This window comes from Triticum dicoccoides, chromosome 1B, assembly GCF_002162155.2.
Source record: "Triticum dicoccoides isolate Atlit2015 ecotype Zavitan chromosome 1B, WEW_v2.0, whole genome shotgun sequence".
NCBI classification, from domain to species: Eukaryota; Viridiplantae; Streptophyta; class Magnoliopsida; order Poales; family Poaceae; genus Triticum; species Triticum dicoccoides.
The window spans coordinates 15,145,870-15,164,305 of NC_041381.1; the positions used below are offsets into that span (position 1 = coordinate 15,145,870).

The 18,436-nt window shown below is 44.6% G+C and overlaps 2 pseudogenes; one reads left to right on the forward strand and one right to left on the reverse strand.

Moving 5' to 3' along the window:
* Nucleotides 1–5,945: 5,945 nt before the first annotated feature.
* On the reverse strand, nucleotides 5,946–10,941 carry LOC119299609 (annotated as a pseudogene).
* A 5,287-nt stretch (nucleotides 10,942–16,228) lies between these two features.
* On the forward strand, nucleotides 16,229–16,367 carry LOC119351603 (annotated as a pseudogene).
* Nucleotides 16,368–18,436: the final 2,069 nt, after the last annotated feature.

Below are 18,436 nucleotides of genomic sequence, written 5' to 3' on the forward strand. Positions count from 1 at the left end.
GAAAAGATGTATAAATGATTGATGGCTGATAACTAAATTATTGTGTAGTTCCATACTATCAGATCAAGTAGACATGATTTCATACATAACTGAAGAGAACAAAAGGAGAAAGAGGAAAAGGATAATCTTGACAGAACTTTACTTCGAATCGATACTTCTTGGAATGGCATAGCTTATCTCACAGAGAGCACCTCGTGGATTAGGTAGTTTTAGTGATGATGAGCACAAGCACACACTTAGGAAGTATTTGTTGAAAGATATGTATGATGGCTCAGAAGTGGCATGCTGTGATCAGCTACGTTTAACAAAAAGAAATTTCCATGATTTGTGCATCATGTTGCGTGAGAGGTGTGGTCTAGTTGATAGAGTGTATGTGGCTGTGGAAGAAAAGGTTGCCATGTTCTTGTTAGTAGTGGGTCATGGTCTGAAAATGAGGTTGCTTCGAGGCACATACAAGCGGTCTTTGGGAACTATAAGTACTCACTTTTCCGAAGTGTTAAGAGCCATTCTATCTATGCATGGGGAGTTCATTAAGCTTCCAGATGCTAATGTTCAACCTCCCGATGATTACAAATGGAAGTGGTTTGGTGGTGCACTAGGAGCATTAGATGGCTGTCATGTAGATGTTTCCGTTCCCGTGCCTTCCCAAGGGAGGTACAGGAATAGGAAGCAAGCTGTTAGTACCAACATGCTCGGTGTGGTGGACTGGAATATGAAATTTCTGTATGTCTTACCTGGCTGGGAAGGTTCCGCTTCAGACTCTAGAGTCCTACGCGACTCCATGAGAACTAATCGCCAAGATGCATTTGTCGTACCTAATGGTATGGCTTTTTCTCTTGGCATCTTGTTCTCTTTTCACATGCTACAACCAACCTAACCGACTTGTCTAACGATAGGGAGATATTACTTGGCTGATGCTGGTTACACGAATGGACCTGGATTTCTAGCTCCATTCAGATCCACTCGGTATCACTTGAAAGAGTGGGCATCAAGTCAGCAACGACCCCAAAATGCCAAAGAGCTATATAATTTGCGCCACTCTCGTGCTAGAAATGTAGTAGAGAGAACTTTTGGGTTGTGCAAGAAGAAGTGGGCGATTCTTCGCACTCAAAGTTTCTTTGACATAAAGGACCAGGTAACATGTGTCCATTTGGTTTTCAATAAGAGCCATAACGGAGGGGAAAATATTTACTTGAAGAAAACATTCTTGCAGATTCGAATCATTAATGCTTGTTGTGTGTTACACAACTTTGCGAGGGATAGGCAACATATGATGGATGACTTATTGCTGCAGGAAGTGGATAATGAAATAGCTTCTCGGCCAATTGAGGCTGATGATGCAAACTCAATTAGAAGTGTTCAAGTCACTAATGCATGGACCAACTTCAGGAACCAGCTATCTAATGACATGTTTGCTGAATATGTAGTGGCACATGCAAATTTACAGCAGTAGCGCGGCATGTGGATTAGCTAGATGATGTCTTTTCTTTTGTGCTAGCTAGATGATGTCTTTTCTTTTGTGCTAGCTAGATGATGGATTATCAAGATGATGTCTTTTCTTTTGTGCTAGCTAGACGATGTTATGTTCTCTTTTGTGCATAGGTATTGGATGGTGACTTTTGGATATTTTGTACATCGTCATCATGAGAAAGAAATTAATATATGTTCTCTTTTGTTTGTCAATTGTTATTCAAACTTTTTACTTGTAGCACCATGGTTGAAGAGAAAAAGAAGAAGTATAGTAGAGATTACTTGACATGGAATGATGAGATGGATAAGGTCTTGTTGGATGTCTTTGTTGAACATCACAAGCCCAAAATAGATGCAAGCCACATGTCTACAATGCTGCTATAAAGGCAATACGTGATAAGTGTGGACTAAAGGTCACAAAGGATAAAATATGTTCAAGGATGAAGACTTTTGACAAGCATTATGCTACAATTAGCAAGATTCTTTCTCAGAGTGGATTTGGTTGGGATTGGGTCAATAATAAGCTACTCATGGATAGTGATGATGTGTGGAACAAATATGTTGAGGTAAAAATGATAGTTAATTAATTTATTCTATGTCATATATATACATGCAGGATAATGTTTTACTTTGTATGTGTGGGCAGGCTAATGTGAAGGCAGCTTGCTACAAGAACAAAGAAGTGAAGAATTGGGAGGCAATCTGCACAATATACTCCAAAGATCATGCAACCGGTGAAGGTGCAATGACAGGTGCTGAAAGTGAAGCACAACCAGCAGAACTAGACGTAGTAGATGTTGAAGCCTCTCTAGAATTGCCACAAAAAAGGCAGCGAACGGGCGATGCTATCTTGTGCATGCTTGGAGACATGAAGGGTTCTTTCCAAGATGCTTTGAAGTCAGTTGAGCCACTAGAGCAGCCCAAGGTTACTCCTCCTCTTGAAATCATTGCTGCCCTTGAAAAGATCCCGGACTTGGCTCGTTCAGACATGTTGCGAGCATATGGTAAACTCATCCTTAGTGAACGCTTATTCCAAGCGCTTATGGATTTGCCCATGGAGTTTAGGAAGGAATGGTTGTTGACGCTCAATGAGAAGAACAATTGACTAGTTTGAAGTTACTATGTTATTGTAATGATGAAAAACACATGTACTATGTGCTTCATTTCATCGCACTTGAATTTCCTATGTTATTGTATTAGACTTGAATTTCGCAAGTTATGTCTTGTTGTTAGCTAAATGGTGCTGATCTATAAGTTCTGATGTTCTTGTTGTATTACTGCTGTTGTACAAATGTTGCTGTTGCTGCTGTGTAAGTGCTGCTGCTGCTGTATAAGTGCTGCTGCTGTTGTATATGTGCTGCTATATATGTGCTGCTATATATATCTGCTGCTGCTACTGCTGTATAAGTGCTGCTGATCATGTATAAGTGCTGCTGCTGATATATATGTGCTGCTGTTGCTGTATATGTGCTGCTATCAAATAAGTGTTTTATAATTGTTGTTTTTGGGTAAGTGCATCTTGTTTATAAGTAGATTGTATTCTTTGTATATAGTCATTCAAAAAATAAATGAAGATTGCATATATTTTAGTTTCAAACATTACATGGAAGTTCAATTTTCATCATATGACAAATGAGCAATTCCAATGTAGAGGATGACCATCCAAACAAGCTTCAGAATTGAGGCTATCATTCAAATTCCAAGTGGCAATTCTATGCACATCCAAACAACAGAATTCGGGTTCAATGTCAATATCAAAGTCAAGCAGATTTGATATTGGGGCCAATTCAATTCCATGGCCCTCAATATCAACATCCAAACAGAGTGTAAGGGAAAGTTCCCGAGCATGGTTGTGCTGCAGCTGCACCGGCTACTTGGTAATCTCATATATTTCAGTGGATTTTGAGGATAGAGCAACCCCCGAGCTTGAGCTGCTGCAGATTGGTTCGAGCATCGTACCCAAGGTTGGGTTGTTTTCTGGTCTACCATCTCTCCCAAGTCCTAGGAAATTTATGCTGGAGGACTTGTGGGGCAAGCTTGTCACGATTGGAAGTGGGATTTGGCACCACACCCGGTCCTCGGTTCGACCTCTGTTCCTTCTCGTTTGTATTTTTTATTTCATTTGAATTTGTAAGCAATGTACATAGCTGTACGTTTTGCTCTGTTTTCCAAAGCAAGGTATTTGTTCTGTTATTGTTAGTGAAGGAAAATGGTAATGTAGTCCCTGATCTGTGTACGTGAAGATGCTCATGATCGTATACTGCCTCTGCACCCTTGAGCTGTAAAATGCATCGCAAACTTTTGCATCCTGTGATGTGTGAACTTGTGCTTTCTTATGAATTTGTTAGATTCGACCGCTGAATGAGACCGATACAGCTGCACCTTGTCTTGTTTATCCTCCTATCTCTAATGTAGCCTCGGAACTTGAATGTATATCTCTCTCAATATTACTGTCTTTAATGGAAAATCATATAGGCTCGGCGACGAAATGAAACACGAGGGGGCAGCAAAACTAGCGGCCCTGGAGTAGGGTTGCAAGATCTGTCTGAGCAGAGCTGAGGGCTAAGGCTGCAGCAAATTCATGTTCGGAAAGAGCAATCTGAGTTGGCCGACTCTGGTTGGAGGGGACAAGCAGCCCCAAAAAATGTTACAGTTACAGTATTCCCCCTGTCTCGATTTTCTGGCACGCACTCCTTACTGTTTAGTAACCAAGGACAAGGAGGAACCTACACAAAAAAAAAGGGACAAGGAGGAACCATATATCGATTCAGTAACTGTTTGTACAGGTGGTGCATTCAATCGCTGGCTACCAAACTACTATAAGCACGTCTCGATTTATTTAGTTATTTTGGAAAGGGCGGCTTACCTCCGGCCTCTGCATTAATCGACCATATTATTATAAATCAAAACCAGGACTTAAGTTCCATGGATGCTCAAAATCTGAGCAAGAAAAATAAACAAATCTGTAAATAAAAAATATAAGCACGGCTTGATGAATCCACCAAGCCTATTCATTCTAATTAAGTATGTTGGGGGTGATATGATCTTCGGGGCTGCCAAGAGCCTCTTTATGGGGCTGGAGTTCAGAAATTCAGGGACAGTGAGTTTTACTCTCTCAAGTTTGACCAAGCTAGCAACAATGCCCAAGCAAGGCTTACTGAGCTGTTCCGGACCCAGCTCACGCTGAATCTAAAAAAACCCACTTCATTCTGAAGCTGCGCCGTGGTAGCAAAGTAAGACTGTTGAGTCTTGTTGCTATTTTCTTTTTTAAATACTTCCTGCGAGTAATTGGAGAAGAAATATTCGATGTCTTCTGCTTTTCCATTTTCTGTAAATAATTAAGATATTACTCCCTCTGTAAATTAATATAAGAGCGTTTAGAATACTAAAATAGTGATCTAAATGCTCTTACATTAGTTTACAGAGGGAGTATTTTCCTAACAGGTTGTGCAATCATTCTGTTAAAAGTTGTATCTGGTGACCTGTGCATCTCAGTGTCCTTGGAGAAGCTGGTTGTGCTGGAGATGCAAGCCATGCATAGCTCCAGAAGCTTGGAATCTGAAGGTGGAGCGACGCCTAGTTAATGTTGAACTGCTCAAGCCTCTATTTGACGGCTGATTTGAAAGGCGCGTCCGTGCGCGTTGGGGCGACTGGGCTCCGGCGACCGGCAACTGAACACTCTAAACATTCAGTGAAACATGACTAAAAGCGGTAAAACCGGGGATGCTTTGTGGAATTTTCTTAGCCGGAACACGACGTACGGCTAGCGTTTAACCCTTTACAAAACGAGATGCGCAAGTCTCCACAAATGACAGGCTTTATAGCCATGACAATCTTGTTTCATTTTCAGCATTCATAACAGGGCGTATATCAAAAGTTAGGATGGCCATACAGACTGTATTTTGATCCTCTTTAGATACTGCAATACTTAGTGACACCAGGCTGATGGCGGTGTTCTATGCTTCGTGTTGAATCACCATAATTTGGCTCCAGTATTACCATGGACTTACAACTGCAGTCTCGGTGTCATATATAGATATATCACCGCAGACAGTCAGCGTTGCTCAAAATTTGTTTCTGGTTGACCATGCATGCAGCAGCCAAAGCTGTCACTATTGCAAAGTCCGAATCCATCACTGAAGTACTGAACGCACACATACGAGGAAGAAAATATTATACCAAATTTATATGAGTTGGCTGCCATCCCATATGAAGAATAGACAAGTAGTATAACAAACAGGCTGATACATACATGATCAGGTGATATGCGACTTATACGTAACTATCAGGACACCAACGGGCTTCGCAGCCTATACATAGCTACAGGTGATATGTGACTTTGGAACAAGCCATCGACCAACACAAATGGAAAGATCAACGATTAACTGCTCATAGATATTCTTATCAAAAAACAACTGCTGGCAGATACTGCACACAAATGAAAACACAGACAATACTCCTAGCTTGCCTTGGATGTTTGCGCATGATTGGCCTCTCAAGCTCGATCAGACCCTCTTCACAACGGGTCGATGTGGATTCTCAGCGAGCTCGGCCCTCAGATATTCCAATTCAGAGTCATTGTAGGAACCCTGGAGCACTACTTCCTTGAGGCTTGAGAGAGATGGTAGACCGAAAACGGAACTGCTGTCGATGTATGTAGTCGTACCAAACTTGAGCACCTCAAGCTTCGGGGCTGCTCCTTGTTCAAACTTGACGGACTTCAGCCTTCTGTAGAAGTCCCATGCTCTGCTCCAGCACCACTAGACTCACAAACGTCCCCTGCTGGAAATTGAGACGGACCTCTTGACCCTCGATTGACTTCTCCAAGAGATGCAGGAAAGTCAGATTGGGTAGATTCCCAAGGACTGGTATGGCAGCATCGTGTTCTGTTATCCTGAAACGAGAATGTTCCCTCCAAGCAGCCACATAAACCTGGCTCACCCTCTGACCGTATCAACAGTGACTCCAGGCGGCTCAGACCAACAACTGCAGAACACAGCTCTTGTCCGTTTTCCTTATTGACTCCGGTCACTCCCAACTTGCGCAGACGAACGAGCCGTTTTATGTCCTTTACAACATCCTTTCCCTGTCGCCCAATGTTCACAACACCCAGTGTACGCAGGGCTTCTAGTTTCCTCATTCCTCTTGGCACTAGAACCCCATTTAGTTCCAGGCGCATCAACGCAGCAGGAAATACGGAGCAGCACATCAAAGTGCATATAGCTCGGCGGCTCAGGTCAAGATCATCAGATAAACAGATAAAACAAGATGCCACCATCCAGACAAATAAATTGCATGGACCGTTCTTCAATACCTCTGGCAAATCTCCTAACAGTTCCGAAGTGGCAACCTCATTCTCTACCATTCTCCCAGCACAAAGATTGTTTAGCTTCCGAAGCTTGATGATTGTCTTTGGCAGCCTAATTATTTTGGTACCTCTAATGTCTAGTGTCTCAAGTTGCCTCAGGTTACCCAATGAATCTGAAAGGTGAACAATGTCATCACATCCTCTTAGAGAAAGGTATCTTAGGTGAAGAAACTTCCCAATATGCTTAAGGTGATGACCATGTAGACCGGTTGCGTTTTCCAGGTCCAGCACTCGTAGCAACCTCATCATGTCAGAAACAAAAAATGACTTCCACTCTCCAAAACACGTGAGTGACCGGAGACGGGACATGTCCACTGTGCTCTCAAACTCACTCTTATTTCCTTCCCAGTTGCTGCTTATAGCCAGGTGGCGCACCGTGGCCTGGCTATTTGAGCTGCAACCTTCCTCAAGTGTAAAAACAAGATTTTCTTCCATTGACTTTGAGACACCAATTTCACGGATAAAATTGTGGACTTGGCAGGAATCAATTCCTTTTATATTATGAATTGATTGTTGAGATGGTAGGATCATACTCCTGCTAATAAGTTCCATGAAGTAGTTATCCGCTATTTCCTCAACAGGCCTGCCATGCACCTCCCTTGAGTAACCCTCTGCACTCCATCGACGTGCCAATCGTCCCCGTCCAACCTTGTAATCTTCGGGAAAGATGGGCATATATAGGAAACAAGACTTTAGGTGATAAGGTAAACCATCATAGCTTCTCATAAGGACATTTCTTATGGTCCCAAGCTCTGGATTCATCTCCAACTCAGAATTTATATTATCATTCAATTTCCTCCATTCCAAATAGGTTTTTGGTTGGTTTGACAAGAAGCCGCCTATGGTGACTATTGCAAGGGGGAGTCGACCACACCTTCTCAGAATCTGTTCGGTCTGTTCAACTAGCTCTGGATAATGCAAATTCAAATCAGTAGTCTTCTTGAATACCTGAAATCATGCGGTCCAGTTAGCTAGTACTGTGGAAATTAAACCAAGTTGGGAAATAATATTCAGTATACTTACTGGAATTGACATGCTAGAATCTTTGTCTCGTATATATGTATTAAAAAGTGTGCACCTAGAATTAAATCACTTTATACTCAAACTGTATCAGTTTAGCTTGTTAATATTTGATGTCATTTTGAATTTGAGCTCTTTTGCTGTTACAAATTTTAATGCATATTTTTTTTATAAAAGATCATTAGCACGATAGCTTTTTTTGGGCAGGACCTATATTACGTAGGAAGTAGACATTGTTCCCCACATTGCAAAACAGATGGTGCTTTTCTAATTAAATACTGATTGATATGGAATAGAGCAGTTAGAGCTCTCTGTGGACACAAAAGATGCAGATGCAGTTAGAGCTCTTTGCTTCCATGTTTTTCAAAGTGATTGAGCAACTGAACCAACCAAATTGTTGGCATGTACTCCCAGTGTGCCAGGATATCACTAATGTTAGGAAGCATATATTTGTAAAACATACTATTGAGAATCAAGAACAAAATTTTTGTTGCAATGCCTGAATTAGTCCTAGTATGCACCATGATTGTAGAGAAAGGACGTGTAATAGATTAAGTTACGTTCAACATAGAGCTGATCATTTTGGTTGAACAACAACAACAACAACAACAACAAAGCCTGTAGTACCAAACAAGTTTGGTAGGCGACGAATAAAATACATATGGCACAATATGACTGCGCCAAATAAAAATAAAGATGATAATACTTTGTAACTAACTACCTTTTTAGTGAAGAGATCACGTGCATCCTTGTCTTCTAGATCTTTGAGCATGTATATATTTTCTTGTCTCTGGGAACAAAGTTTCGCTATATTTTCTTCCCTTGTGGTGACTATGATCCGGCTTGTATGTTCCATTCCATTGAATTTTTGTATTATCATGTTCCATTCTTCAATAGATGACACATCATCAAGAACAATCAAGCACCTCTTTCCTTCTATAAGCCTTTCCATCTCCTTAGTAAGTTCTATTGGTGGCATCAATAGTAATGTGTTCCTTGTCTTGCCTATCAAACCCACCACGTCTTTCTTATCTGAAGATTCTCTATCTAGTTGCATAATTAAGCTCCTAAGAAGACCTTCAAGATTGAATGGACGCATAACTGTGACACAAGCACGCTTCTCAAATGTGCTACTCAGCTCTTGGTTTTGGTAGATATCTTTGACTAGAGTGGTCTTTCCTAGACCACCCATTCCCCACATGGAGATCACCTGGTATTCTTGGGTAGCTTGATTTGAAATTAGCTTGATAATCTCAACTTTTTCTTTCTCTCGCCCAACAAGATGAGATTCCTCCAAAGCAGTTATCATTGTCCTGGTGCGAGTGAAGCTCTTTGTTATGGTATGTTTTTCAGCAGCACCCTCAAATTGATCCTCTAATATTTCACCAATAGGCACTATAGAGTTGTTATCTGTAGTGGTAGTGACACGGTCTGAGCTTGACTCTAAACCTGTTCCATCTTGAGAGACCTATGCACAAGCAAGAAATGTTCAACCATGTTGAGAACCCTATTACATGAATGAATGCAAAATAATGCTAAATATGTAGATTATAAAAATCGACTGAATAGTTAAAATGCAACTTTCCCATTTGAACCCTGATTGAACTATTTTAGTACCATTTCCTGAAGAAACCACAACTTGAAATATGAAATAAATTCAAACAAACATGTGCAGGTAGACACACACATTAGTACTCGAATGGGAGTGCGCATTTTGTTTGTGAAAGGCTTGACTTATAATTTTGATTCTTTTGGTCATTAGACACTACTGTACTTATATACTGGGCTTTGCTTTAGTACACAAGTTTATAGACCTGAACTTTACACAAGCTCATGAAAAACAAGCACAAAGTATTTTTGTTCACTCGTGTTTTGAGTCGTCCAATCAAGCTATCCATCATGCATTCAACTAGCTAGCAAAGCACCAAAAGCAAATTAGGCCTGTATACTAAGTGAGTAATTGTGTAACACCAACAAGTAGGTTGCTCTAAACGAACAGGAGGGGGTGGACTTGAATATCACCTTGTTGTGGAAAGCATAAATACTTTGATCATCAGGCATGCGCCTAAGCACTGATACTATGCTGTCTTGCCCTGCACATAAGCTTGCAACTTCAACTTGAGCTGTGGACACTATGATCCTGCTCCCCATAGTCTTGTCCGGGAAGCACCTTTTAATCAAATCCCACTCCTCAATAGTGGACAGGTCGTTAAGTACAATCAGGTATCTTTTACTGTTCACATATCTATTAAACTCTTCAGCCAACTCTTGCAACGTCCTCTCCATTTTCAGCAGAACATCAATCCCTAGGGCTGCATCTAACTGCTGCACCAAACTCTGAACAAAGTCTTTTGGATTAAAAGGATGAATGACTCTGACCCAAGCTCGGCATGAGAACTTGCTTTTAATATCTGGATCCTCATACACCGTCCTGATGATGGAAGTCTGCCCGAGATCACCACTTGTTCCCCACACTGCAATTACCCTAAGGTCATTCTCCTTCTCGTTGAGGAGCTGGACAAGTTCTACTTTTGATTTCTCCTGCTTCATTGCATGCCTTGCATCATCGATGCCAAACAGTGCTGCAGAAGTAACGCTAGATTGCTCTGCAGCCGTGGCCGCCTTGGATTTAGAGCCCTTGATGAGGTTGTAGCGCATGTTCCGCTGCTTAACATCCTCAGCATTGGCTCTAAGCTCCTTCATCTGCTTTGCCACATGGCGCCGGTCAAGTAGGTTGCGACGTATACGCCACCAGGACTGCTTCTTGAGGCACACAGCGAATTCCTGGAGGTTGTCCTCGACGTCGTAGGAGACGTCGCGGACTTGCTTCACCCAGACCTTGACCATCCTATTGTCGTCTCCCTCATCATTTCATGAGCAGACTCAAGGAAAGCCTGCATCATCTCGAGCTCGTTGGTGATGAAGACCTGGTCACGCCGGACTCCGAGCTGCAGGGCCACCTCCTCTGCCAGGGCGGATTTGGCATAGCTAAGCGCTCCACTCAGCACTAACTTGCCAACACATAGGGCCGTTGCCTCCATTAGTTGAGTGTTTGTGTGGAATTATTGGTTTGGCCGATGGATGAAGTACTGCCCAATGCCAATGCAGGATGTCAGTACTGTACCGGAACTTGAGCAAAATCCTAAAAGGTACAAATAACACAAGAAGATTTCGGAACAAACTCACAGTGGCGTCAATGGTGACCGCAGCAGTGACATGGTTCATGATGCAATTGAAAAGATGAATAGAGCCAGTGTCGTCTTTGGCAGTACACACATTTTGTTTGGAATACAATGCAGGTGATGAGAGGATGACGATTTATGAGCTGATCCTCGTAGTATTACCAGTTTGTACTCCCTCCGTTCAAAAATAAGTGTCTCAAGTTTAGTTCAACTTTGAACTGAAGTTAGTACAGAGTTGAGACACTTATTTTTGGACGGAGGGAGTACATCAGAATTACTTTTGTTCATCAGAATTTCTAGCTGGAAACAACCCTGTGTCGCCTGACACACAGCCGACAGCATCCTCCGCCTCTATTGGGAGGCAGATTCAGAAGGCACATCAGCACTCTTTGGTGCCACGTACGAGGCTCCGGTGACCGGTGACTGAGCGCAGTATCCACGGGGTGTGCCGGAAAAGTGATGGGTCGATGGCTGGAACACTGTAAATATTCAGTGAAATGTGATGAAACGCATTAAAACAGGGCATGCTTTGGGGAGTTTCCTTAGGGTTTTGGCCACCAACCAATAGAGGTGCGAGCTTGAGCAAGACGGAACACGGCGGCTAGCGTTTAACTCTATACAAAACGAGATCACAGGCTTTATTGCAATTACAATCCAATTGAGAAGCAAAAAAGAAAGAAAGGGAGCCGGTGAGAGTGTCGGAAAACGGACAGCGACGTGGAGCGCCCAGTAGCCGTCCAGACGAAGATCCACGTCCAGAACGAGCTCCTGCTGGCGCGATGCGGCAGGGGAGGTCTTAGGTGCTGGATGAAGGATGGACGGCTGAATCTGAATTACCGGCAAAGCGATACGCTGCCTGCTAAACTGAATATACGACCAGTTGTCGGTTTCTTCAGACCGGCGCCTGACCTGTTAAACCGGTGGCGGAGCCAGGATTGGAGCAAACCCCGGGCCCAAAATATATTGGCGAGACTGAAAATCATTACCGCGTATAACTACCCTCAAAGTACCTCATATCTACCCAAAAAAATACCACATACGAAAACGTTCAATATGGCTCAATTGCACAATCGATCTAGAATTTAAACCCAATGCTTATGGACCCTTAAAATCTGCAAAGCTACATGCTACATAGTATGAATTAACCTTTTGCATTACACCCTTTCTCTCAAAAGAAAACAAACTTCACTTGCAGTGGCGGAGCTTCATGGGGGCCAACAGGGGCCATGGCCCCCCCAACTCACAAGAAACCATGCATATATTTCTTTGTATTAGGCCTATTTTCCACCAAAAATAAGCTGAAAATAGTTATGTTTGCCCCCCCTTCAGCCCATGCCCCCCCATGATCTTGGCTCAAGCTCCGCCACTGTTCACTTGTATACTTAACATATTAGTAATGCTTTACCTGAAAGAAATATGTCAGAAGTTCCTCTCAAGTGTATTGATTTCCTTGGACGAAAAATTCTGCTGCTGCAGCTTTTTGGTACCGTGCACAAGGTCAAGCAAAGAGCTCCTGTGAAGAAAATGAACATATACTGAATACATCAAATCTGTTTCAATTTGAAGCAGCAAATTTGAGCAGATCTTAGACATCGTTGTGTGCACATCAGTTTGAAGTCTGAACCAACAAATGCAGCTAAATGTATGGAGAATAAATCTTCAGAAAGGAGTTTTACCATCATATAATCAAACTGGTCAACACAATAGTCGCCCGGAGCAATCTGTCCAGAAGGGCGGGGCGACGCGCCCGCGGCGCAGGAGAGGCGGCCGCCATGGCACGCGTTGGGGAACGGGGCGTGGTTGCAGGGCGTCACGGGCAGCGGGGAGGGGGAGCACCACTGCACCGGTGCGAAGGGAGGGACGGCTGGCCGGGGAGTAGTAGAGCCGGTTCGCGGCCGCTCGTCGCAGGAGTTAGGTCAAGGCCGCGCCCAGTGGAAGGAAACTGGGAGGACGGAGGACGAGACCGCCTCTTCCGTCGGTTGCGTGCAGTGCTTGCTGGGCTACACCCCGGGCCCAACATGAAATCTAGGTAGTTGAGCGTAAAACAAATTTCCCACGCCCCGGGCCTGGGACCTAGGTGTCCGGGTCCTGTCTCCGCCCCTGTGTTAAACTGAATACAAGATCAGGTGTCGATTTCTTCAGACCGGTGCCTGACACCGCACCTCTCCGGCCTTGCCCGCGTCAATTTCATGATGTTCACCCATGGCGCGGGGGATGAAGATGTGGAGGCTGCGGAGGGTGCTTTCAAGAGCATGGCCGATGCACGCCCCAACCGTCGGTCTCACATTGAAAATTCAGAGATTTGAAGTGCTGTGTAATGGCGACGTTAGACTGCAATACTCAGTGATGAAGGTATGGAAATTTGAAGGTCTGTCTAGTGACAGTGTAGGCTGGATTTTGATCCTGTTTCCATACTGCAATGCTCAGTGACAGGCTAATGGCGATGTTACATTCTTTGTGTTGAACCACATTTGGCTCCAGTACCATGGAACTGCTTCTGATTCAGCATGCATGCAGCAGCCAGAGCTGTCACTATTGCAGAGCCCGAATCCTTGACTGAATGCACACATTCGAGCAAGAAAACATTACACCAAATTCCAGACTTGGCTGCCATCCCATATGAAGAATAAGCGAAAACGTGTTTTAGAGCCTATGCACCCGGGTACTTCTTATCCAACCACTCATTCCTGCATCACGATTCGTGCAAATAATTTTCTCTTTTTTGTTTCTCTCATATAGAACATGTATTTTGTACTTCAACTTTGCAGCACAACAAAGCTTTCTATGTAGAATGTGGGATAAAACTTACAGATTTTTTGGTCCAACATAAATATACAAAATGAGATTTATTTGATTAAAAAATCTTATTTTTCATATTTATGTCGGACAAAAAAATCTGAAAGTTTTATCTCACATTCTAGTTACAAAGTTATGTTGTACTGCAAAGTTTGAAGTTCAAGACATGTTTTATATGAGAGGAACAAAAAAGAGAAAATTCCATGTAATAAGGTAGTTGTGTAGCACAGATCTCAAAGCAACATTGAAGTGTTAGGATAGTGAGGCCCGGGTGCATAAGCTCACAAAATCTGCATTCGAAGAATAAGCAAGTAGTATAAGAAACAGGCTGGAAACGATTCAGATACATATATGATCAAGCGCATATATATACATAATTACAGGTCATATGTGACTTCGGAACAAGCCATCGACCAGCACGAATGGAAATATCAACGATCAACTGCTCATAGATATTCTTCGCAAAAAAATATCAACGATCAAGGCTCCTAGCTTGCCTTGGATTGTTGGGCGTGATTGATCCCTGAAGCTCGATCAGACCCTCTTCACCACAGGTCAATTTGGATGCCAGAAGGCTCTCGAGGACTCCAAGCTCGTCAAATGGGTGGGCCTGGCGGAGCAGCTGGCCTTATTGGCCAAAGGAGATGTCGCCGTCCCTGAGACAGAGGAGTGGGAAGTGCAGGAGGAAGAGGAGCAGCCGGCCATGCCATTTGAGACGGCGGCGCTGCAATCATGGCCGTGGACGACCACAGTGCACGTCGGAGTTGCTGTCGGCCCTGGCCGTGTGGGTGGGCGTGGAGACATGGTCATTCGTAGCAACAGCATCCCGAGCCGGAGCAGGTGCCGCCTGCTGCAGCACCGCACGTGCCGGCACCATTTGTCCCATGGCCATTCCCGTGGTAGCCTAACACTTTGGGCATGGCCCTTCTGTCCTCCAGGCAGAGTTTGGCCGTGTTGTTCAGAAACTACTTTCTCCGTTCCGAATTACTTGTCTCGCGTATGGATGTATATAGATGTATTTTAGTTCTAGATACATCCATTCCAGCGACGAGTAATTTGGAACGGAGGGAGTAGCAGGGAAGGGGACACTGTTGTCCATAGTTTGTAGTAATACATGCCTGTGAAGGTCTTCCAGCCATGGCCGCTAAATTCAGTTATATCGAGTGGGAAAACATGAATCTCTGTGAACATTCCATGTGATGTAACTGTGATTATGGCCGAGCATTTGCAGATTAATAATTAATGAAACCGTGGAACAGAACATTTGTTAGAGCATGTGCTTCCATTCATAATGAGCAAGTAGTGAGTGCAGAGCACATGCCTTGTCCTTATACGAGCATATATGTTCCACTCTACAAGACTTTCAGAGAAGCAGAGTACAGGCTTAATTAAAATTGTTTTTCCTGTCAGGAACTACCAAGACGCATTTTAAAATTGTTCTGCACAACGTGTAAGTTTTGGTGTGATCATTCTTCGGAAGAACGCATTTGAACAAGCAAGCCTGGCGATTCAAACGGGCCTCCGGCCACCGGCGAGTGACCACGGCGACTGTTGGAATATACGTATAGTAGGAGTTGTATAGGGATAGAGTTTGTTTAAATTCTGTATTTCGTTCTATCCTTTCTTCTCCTTCTCGATCTCCTGTAACGACCGATCTGGTCGATCTCCTGATCGTTCCATCGATCTCCTCCTATAACTTGTATGCCAAGGCTTTGCCCAATATATACATGCGGCCCGAGACAAAGGGTTCTACGCTTCCCAAATACTTTTACATGGTAACAGAGCCTTTTCCTCATCCAATCGAGAGAGATTGCATCTAGCTACCTTCGCGATCGAGACTATGTCCACCACCACCGCAGCCATGACTCCAAGCACCATGGGTGCGCTCGCCACCACTCCATCCTCCACCTTTGCATCATCTTCCACCTCCACCCACAACACCACCTCCCTCGGATCGCCACCACAGGAGAAGCTTACGCGGGGCAACTTCTTGCTCTGGAAGGCCATTGTGCTCCCGCAGATCAGAGGCGCCCAGATGGAGCACCACCTCGACGCGACGAGCCCGCCACCGCCAGCTACCCTCACCATCACCAAGGAAGGCAAAGACGAACAAGTCGTCAACTTTGCGAGATCCCTCTGGTATGCACAGCAGCAACAACTCCAAGGATACTTAATGGGTTCACTTTCCCGTGAGATTCTTGCTCAGGTCGCCACGCTCCAGACGCCGGCCGAGGTGTGGCGCACCATCCACGCCATGTTTGCTGCACAAAGTCAAGCCCAAGCGATAAACACTCGCATCGAGCTCACCAACCTCAAGAAAGGTAACATGTCCATGGCTGATTATCTTGGTAAGATCAAAAGTCTCACTGATGAGGTCGCAAGCACGTCTGCGGCCCTCTCTGATCCGGAGATTGTCTCCAAAATCCTTGCCGGCTTGGACATGGAGTACAACCCGGTGGTTTCTGCACTTGCCACCAGGGTGGAACCCATCACCGTCCAAGAACTCTACAGCCAGCTGCTCAGTTTTGATGCCCGCCTCACGCTCCTTCATGGAGGCGACCTTCGGCAGTCCTCCGTCAACTCCGCCTCTCGTGGCCGCGGCCGTGGGCGCGGTCACCAGGGGCAGCGCGGTGGTGGGCGTGGACGCGGCGCCTCTCCTGGCGATGGCGCACGGTCTGGTGGGGGCTCTGGCTCCCATGGCGGGGGTGGCTACAACACCAGCGGCAACAGCGGCGACTTCAACAACAACAACGACCGCCGTCCTCCTTCCCGTTCGCGCCCTCGATGCCAGCTCTGCAAGAAGTCTGGCCACGAGGTGATTGACTGCTGGCATCGCTACGACGAGGACTTTGTGCCCTCGGATCGCCATGTTGCTGCTGGCATGCATGAGCAGGGTGGAGACGGCGGCTGGTACGTGGACTCCGGCGCAACGGATCATGTGACAAACGAGCTCGAGCAACTTGCTCTCCGTGAGCGCTATCATGGCGCCGATCAGATTCACACCGCCAGTTGTGGAGGTATGGATATTTGTCATATCGGTCTAAGTTCTATTAATTCCCCTACACTTAAACATAATCTTGTTCTTCGAGATGTGCTTCATGTCCGTCAAGCTGACAAAAACCTTGCATCCTTGTCTCGACTAGCCACCGACAATAATGTCTTCTTTGAAACTCACCCTCGTTATTTTTTCATCAAGGATCGGGCAACGAGGGAAGTACTTCATCACGATAGATGCGTTGGAGGGCTCTACCCCATTGCATTTGGAGCACTAGATCGCAAGCGTCGTCATGTCTACTCCGTCATTAAGCCCTCCTTGGCACGGTGGCATCAACGATTAGGGCATCCATCTTCGATCATTGTCAAACAAATAGTCAATAAAGACAAACTTTCTTTGTTTCCTAGTCCAGTTTGTGAGTCTGTTTGTGAAGCTTGTCAATGTGCCAAAAGCCATCAGCTTCCTTATCCCAAGTCAACTAGTGTGTCTCATGCTCCGTTAGAACTTATTTTCAGTGATGTATGGGGCCATGCCCGAGATTCTTTTGGTCAAAAAAAATATTATGTCAGTTTTATCGATGATTATAGCAAGTTCACTTGGATTTATTTGCTTTGATACAAATCTGAGGTTTTCTCTATTTTCCAAGAATTTCATAAACTTGTTGAGCGCCAATTTGATAGAAAAATCCTCGCTGTCCAAAGTGACTGGGGAGGGGAGTATGAGAAACTCCACTCTTTTTTCCGTAGCATTGGGATTGCCCATCATGTATCTTGCCCTCATGCTCATCAACAGAATGGCTCTGCTGAGCGTAAACATCGCCACAGTGTTGAAGTTGGTCTTTCTCTTTTAGCTCATGCTTCTATGCCTCTCAAGTACTGGGATGAAGCTTTCATTACTGCCACCTATCTTATCAATAGGCTCCCTAGCAAAGTTATTGGAAACACTACCCCATTAGAGCGTCTCTATCATCAAAAACCTGATTACAACTATCTAAAGATATTTGGGTGTGCTTGTTACCCAAATTTATGTCCCTACAATCATCATAAACTTGAGTTTAGATCCACACAGTGTGTTTTTCTTGGCTATAGTAATCTTCATAAAGGTTATAAATGCCTTGAGATCTCTACCGGACGCATCTATATTTCTCGTGATGTTATTTTTGATGAGACACTCTTTCCGCTTTCCAAATTGCATCCAAATGCGGGCGCCTTGCTTTGTGCAGAGATTGCCCTTCTCTCTGATCCCACAATATTACCTGATAGTGGGGGGGAATTAAACGAACGCGATCATATGCAAAAATCCCATGACAATTCTGATTCTGTTGATGCTATTTGTGCAAATTCACCCTGTCATTTTATGTGTGAAGAAAAAGACAGGATGGGCACGAAAGCCGCGGCAGATCCAACTGACAGCGGGCGATCCGAGGCTGATTCACCCGCCCAGCCTACGGCTCCTGGCGGCGCGCGATCCCAGGAGGATTCTCCCGTGCCTGGCCTCAACTGGGCTGGTGGCCGACCGTGCTGAACGGGTGGCGCCCACCGGTCCCGCAGCGTCGCCTTGCGCCAACCCTGCCGCACCGTCACCCGCTGTGTCCCCACGTGCTGA